This window comes from Vicia villosa, linkage group LG3 (assembly GCF_029867415.1).
Source record: "Vicia villosa cultivar HV-30 ecotype Madison, WI linkage group LG3, Vvil1.0, whole genome shotgun sequence".
Taxonomy (NCBI): domain Eukaryota; kingdom Viridiplantae; phylum Streptophyta; class Magnoliopsida; order Fabales; family Fabaceae; genus Vicia; species Vicia villosa.
In genome coordinates, this window is record NC_081182.1 from 149,009,708 (window position 1) to 149,016,663 (window position 6,956).

General features: G+C 31.5%; 1 long non-coding RNA gene across 1 annotated transcript; it reads left to right on the plus strand.

The window, feature by feature from the left end:
- Positions 1–567: 567 nt before the first annotated feature.
- Positions 568–3,940, plus strand: LOC131662496 (uncharacterized). Its single transcript, XR_009301618.1, has 3 exons — positions 568–898; positions 2,292–2,354; positions 2,583–3,940. It is a non-coding gene; the product is annotated as an uncharacterized LOC131662496 (long non-coding RNA).
- The last annotated feature ends 3,016 nt before the right edge of the window (positions 3,941–6,956 follow it).

The following is a 6,956-nucleotide window of genomic DNA, read 5'->3' on the forward strand; positions in this document are numbered from 1 at the left end:
TATTCAAATATTTATTTTTAACTTATATTGGATATATAGAAATTTGATGATATATAGATATTCTTAAAGAGAGAAAAATGTAAGATTAAGAAACTCACCCTTTACCAGAGATGAAAGAAGTGGCGGTTATGATTTTCAGCATGGTCGTGAGATTTTCGGTACAATGGTTTCTAGTAAAAGGTTGTGCAATCATGAATTTTATTTGTGGCGCGCTATTATAGGATACGAACAATATGATTTTGATAGCACTTTATGAAAAAATGCTATTATTAAACTTCAATAAGATAGCGCTTTTTACAAAACGCTATTAATACTATACACTAAGATAGCACTTTCGTCAAATCGCTATTAATATTATTCATTACAATAACACTTTTAGAAAACGCTATTATTGTATAATTCTATAGTAGCGCTTATACAAAAGTGCTATTGTTTTTATAATATATAATTAATAAAATAAATAAATAAATAAATAAATAAGTAAAAGAAAAAGATTTCGTTTCCCCCCTGAAATTTTGGTTCCCACTTATTTTTTTTAACTTTCTTAAATCAAAATTAAAAAAAAAAACAGAAACAGAAGCTCGTGAAAATCAAAACCCCATTGAAAATCTTCTCCAAACTAAACCATCTTCTCTTCGGTGTACAACAGTTGATTATCTTCAAATCATCAAAATCGCCTTCAAATCAGTTTCATTCAAATCATCTTCTCAATCAATTTCATCTTAGGGCTTCAAATAACCTTCTCAAATCAATTTCATCTTAGGGCTTCAAATCATCTTCTGAAAAAGATTTAGGGTTTCAGCTCGTGAGTAGCCCAGAGCGAACAAAGGAACGTAGAACTTTCAATGAACGCAACTTTTAGATCGTGATTCGGTATTGGATTCGCGTATTTCAGAAGGTAAATGTTACTGATAAGTCAATTTTGATGTTTTCAATGCTTATGATTAGCAATAGATTATTGTTTATGATTCGGTACTTCGATTTAACATTTCGATTCAAAGTTTTGATTCAGTGTTTTGATTTGGCGTTTTGATTTGGTATTTCAATTCGGCGTTTCAATTTTGTATTTTGATTCGGCATTTCGGTTGAGCACTTCAACTATTTGTGTCATGTTTTCTGTGTTTAGTGATGTATAAATTTTCATATAGGAAGTAGACAATTCAGCAATTTGATCAGTTTTCTATTAAAGGTTGATGTATAAGTTATTTCTATAAGCATGCAAAAATAGAGAAGAAACCTGATGAAGACTTGTTCTGCCTATTACCATTCCCCATGATGATAAATAGCTAAGTTTTTTTTGCTATAACTCACTGTCTTGGTTTTCAAATGACAATGTAATATCACCTATTTATATATAAAAGAAACTGTGGAAGAAGTTTGAAATTGCACAGGGTGAAAATAAGAACCTGATAAAGTAGTGGTAAAGAGTAACGTAAATGGTTCAAATCATCCACCTAAACTATGTATCCCCTTAATGAAACTTTTGGCTAAAGTGTGTTAACCTTTGAAATCCTAACTCATAGTGAGATAACAATTACAAAATACTCATTCTCAAAATGACAGGGACTGCTTTCTACATCTATTGGTAACTCCTCTTCTACACTTTAATTTTTCCATAACATGTTCATTTGTTAGAAAATCAACATTAAAATCTATGTTGTTAATTTTTATTTGAATATGATTGGGACTGCTTTCAATGGTTATACTTATGAGATCTCAGTTTACCTTTTCAATGTTTTTAGTTTATAGTTTCTTTTTACAGGCTGTTATATCTTTAGGTTTATTGAAATATTTTCTTTACTATATCAATTTTCTATGCATAGTTTCTGTTGGTATATATAATTATGGTTAATCATGTTAATTTTAGTTATTATTGTAATATATTAAGTGTTCTTTCTAGTTATGAAGCATTGTCCTTGTTTTGATTCATCAATAAACAAACAGTGTGATAATTTTTTGTTAATATCAAGTTATAAGTATTTTGTTAATATGAATGTTTTATTGCTGCCATATTTTGTTCTCTGTCATATTATTTGTTATTGTGAAAGATCATTTTGAAATTGAAAATGTGAGGACCAGAACTTGAAAGTAAAGAAAAATTATTTGGTTATAGTTCCTTTCGGTGCATTTGAATGAGACTATGAATCATGATGTTCTTACTTGGAGACATCCTTCTAGCATTATTATGAGATTATTCACAAGTTAATTTATTGTCTGAGACTATTCATATCACTGGCACTTATTCATCAATCCTATCATACTTACAATGAATGTTTTTATTGGTGCATAAGAGTCTATGAACACAGCGGAAGCACAAAGTGTTGAGATGCAAGTGAAAGGCAACCATGCACTAGGTATCTGCTACTTATTTCTACTTGTGGTGAATGACTCCGATTTTCTCTCGATATGCCTAGAATTGTACATGGCATCTCATACATGTAATATTATTTTAACGGTCCATAATCGATGGTCTTTTTTATTATATATTTCACTAACCAGTGATCAAATTTCAGGTACTGAAATTAAACAATTTGTTTCTTTATACCCATTTTATCTTAATGTAAAAAAACTTTTTATGCCAGGGACTAAGAAAGTAAAAAAGAATTTCCTTGGACACTTCAACAAATTGATCTTTGAAAAAGGAAAATGAACTCCACATGAAAATTATGGAGCTTGAGACCAACATGAAGGAGTTAAGTTGGAATAGGTATGTTTTTGTATTTCTTTGGAAGTGATTTTCAAATGGATTAAAATGTGTTTTATAAGAGTCCATTATGAATTTAAAAATATAAATGTACTAAATGAATTATGGCTCAGTGGACAAGAACAATATTCATAGTTATTCTTCTACTACTTAATTTTGAAATGTGTACCTCAAAACTCAACTCATGCTTTTGTTCTTATTTTATATTAACCATTTTTAGTTGACATGGCGAAGAGATTGCCGTGTGGGCATGAGTATCATGGAGATTGCATTGTTCCATGGTTGAGTAGTAGAAATTCTTGTCCTGTTTCCAGGTTTTAGCTTCCAACAGATGATAAAGAGTATGAAGAAGAGAGAGCTTCAGGTTCTGGGCGCGGTGGAGCTTCCACCGTGTGAGTATGCTCTGTTAAATCATTGTAATATATTCCATGCTTTCTATCTATCCTTTATGGAGTTCCTTTTTAAATTTTTTGTTCCCTGAAGAGAGGTATATGCAAATAATTGAGGCCCAAGATTTACAATCAACCGAGTCTCAAGCTTATATTCAATTGGCACTGTTGAGGTCCAAAGATTTACATTGGACCATTCTCGAGCAGACGTTCAATTGGCACTGTTGGATTAAGTTTGAGTCGTTAGACCTGCTTGGATTGTGCTTTCCTATTAAGCATCTTATTTCATAATGATCATGGCTCTATGAAGCTAGAGTTAGAATCTTGTTCATGTATGAACCTTCAATTCAGTGATCTCTTAAAATAGAGGCGCTAGTATTGCTTTAGAGGAAGATAGTGATGGTTACTTATCATACACACAGCAGCAGTGTTGGCTAGTAATGGTGGTGTATTGCAGGCACTAAAAGTTCAAGTTCGGATATGTAGAGACCTCTTTTATATTAACCATTTAGATTTGAACATCTTTGTAGGAATTTCTTTTACATTAACCATTTTGAGTTAGAACATCTATTCAGGGACCTCTCTTATAATAATATAAGTGGCTTCTTCCCGATAATTAATCATAGTTTAAGTCTCTGAGAGACGTTTACTAATTTCAACTTATGTCATAATATATTGGTATATGAGTTTGTAGGACTAATAGAACTCAATTTTGCTAGTACCCATGGAGTGAACATGTCATGGTTGTAAAGTACTTTTTTAAACCTTGTTGTGATATTTGTAAACAAGTGGATTTGATTTAAAATATTTGGTATTGATGGATCATAGTATGTATGTAATGAGTAACTTAAAGTGTTATTTGGTATTGAATCGAATTTAGCTTTTTGATATTTGCACACCAAAAGAATAATTTTGTGTAAAAAAATAAATTATAAAATGTACTACAATAGCATTTTGTAAAGAGTGCTATTAATGAAACATCCTATAATAGCACTTTTAAGAAAAAGTGCTATCAAATATGTGCCATATATTAGCGCTTTCTTTGAAAATGCTATTAAACATGTGACATATATTAGCACTTTGTTTGAAAGTGCTATCAAACATGCGCCCTATAATAGCGCTTAAGTTGAAAGTGCTATCAAAAGCAAATAAAAAAATGTGCAAAATGTCCACTTCAGTAGCGCTTAAGCAAAAACGCTATTAAAAAGCAGTACTTTAATAGCGCTTTTAAAGAGCTATTAAAAAAAATATATTTAGAATAGCGGCGCGGTTAATAGCACTTTTAAGTGCTATCAAAAACAAAAAAAAAAAAACGCTATTAAATAGCTTATTTGGCGTAGTGACCCTTTACCAGAGATGACAGAAGTGGCGGTTATGATTTTCAGCATGGTTGTGAGATTTTCGGTACAATGGTTTCCAGTAAAAGGTTGTCCGATCATGAATTTTATTTTTGGGTTTTGTATGTGTTATCCAGATAAAAAGATTTGTTGGTTTATTTTTCTCACATAGTAACAAGTTCTTAATTTTCAGTCCAAAGATCATGAAGATTTAATCAAGGTCTTCTTTTTTTTTTTACTTTTAAAAAGGAAATGTCACATTACCTTAGTTATATAATTCCTACCTTCTAATTTCAAGATCAACCTTCCAATAGATAAAAATGGTGGAAAGAGGAAACTTTTGTGAAGGTTATGGTGTTGTTCAAGTCTTGGCCGAGTGACAAAAGTGAAGGAGAATAAGAATTGCCTTTTTTTCCTTCATATTTCACTAACACTTCATTTTTCTTCATAATCTCTTAACAAAATAAAAAAAAATGAAAGAAAGTAGTAGGTGGAAGAGTTTTTACTCGTGAGAGGAGATAGAGGAATGAAATGGAACGAGTCTTAAGACTTGTTTAAATAGAAAGTCTAAAATAATTCTAACCATCGATTGAATTTTGATATGTGATAAGTTTGATCATTAACTATTAGATACCTCTCTCTCACATGCCAAAGTCATGATTACTAAAAAAGAAAATATCATGATATTTTTAATTACAACTCCTTTTAACTTTAACCAAATAAACAACGAGGTTGTCAACCTCTCTATTAGAATGTGAGTTATCTCCCTCGTTCCTTGATCGCGTATAACTTTAATCTTCCTTTGCGACTATATTTTCGAAGTTACAAATCCAAATACCCTTATACTAGATCTTCCTAGACCATCAAGAAATTTACAACTTCAAAATTTCAGCAACCAACCACCTAGAGTTGTTTCCCCAACATTTCATGACTTCTATCTTGTCGATTGCAAACAACATCTTTAATTATCGTGACTATCCAAAGATCGTAATATACTTTTATAACACAAACCAATATTTTACGCATAAGTTCTTGCTAATCATCTTGGCACGTCTAGTCACTCATCGATTTCTTATTCCTTTCAAACCTTTACTAAGGTACCAACCAACATATTTCTATGCGATCTAAAGCTCTAAAGAATTATTTCTCCAACTTCCTACTAGACTTTTCTTTAGGAGAAAATATCTCAAAAATTATTTCCTCCGAAACTAACATATCTTACTCATCCATCTAATCATTTATCTAAAATCTTAATGCTTGATTTTTAAAGAACAATTACCAATGTATGAATCTTTCACTACAATTCTTCTTTTTCGGGTTCGATCCCTAAGTCAAACTTCTAAATTTAATCTTCAAGAGCTCCAACTACTTATTATACCATATTATTTCATTCATTACTTCCTAATATATGATATAGGTTCTTTCCTAATATTAACTCTCAAGATCTTAGCACCCTTAAAATGAACCCTTGTCTACACGTGGTATGACACTTCTAGTAAATCCCCAAAACATTGTCGCCCATGACTTGAATAATTTAACATTTGCACATCTCAACTCCTATGGTTACTTAAATTTATGGTGCTACTCATACCTTCATCTCATACCAACCTTTTTATTCACTATATCCCGAACTACGTATATATCATCACTTATCCATGTATTTCTTTGTCTCATACCTTCATTCGTCACAATATTAGTCCTGAATACTTTTAGTTACAAATATAACATAATTTAATCACCAAACTTTAACCCTTCAAGCACATGTCAATCGTATAATCGTTGTCTAATTTAACTAGTTTTGATCACTCTTAACACGCGACACCCGCTTACTTCCTAGAGAAGACGCTCCATTGACATTCAAGTATCATAATTGTTTCCAATTGACATCCATATATGCTTCATAATTCCAAAACGACAACATCTTCTTAATAGCCAATAAACTTCATATAGTATCGTCCCAAACTCACCGAAATGAACATCCAATAACTTTTTTCAAAAGGTCCCCCAAATCAGATTCTTACTTGAAATCCTTTATAAGTTAGACTTCCACTTGTCCCTTCTCAGCATCTTTGGGTGACGAGAACAAACACATCTTCTAATTCATAGTTATTGCATAAATACCATGTATTTTTTACTAGATTCAATCTCGCTCCCTCTAGAACAACACATCCAAAGAATTCAGAGACACATGTCCACCAAAGTCGACTAATGCTCTAGGGTTTTAACTATCCTTCTTACTAAAGTACTATAGGGTAGATTAACCTCAGTTATGAAATAACTGGTTACCTAAGCATATATTGTAACACCCCAATTCTACCCAAAGCATTTAGGCAAGAAAATATCAGAGTATTTAAAATTTCATACAACACAATTAGGATGTTACACTAAGTAACCAAACAAACACCTTGAAAACAAACGGACATCACCGATGTCAAAAGCATACACACCTGCCAATAACATGATACATAACACACGGAAGATATGAACATATATATATACGTATAGCTCTCACTCTCAAAGAGGAGT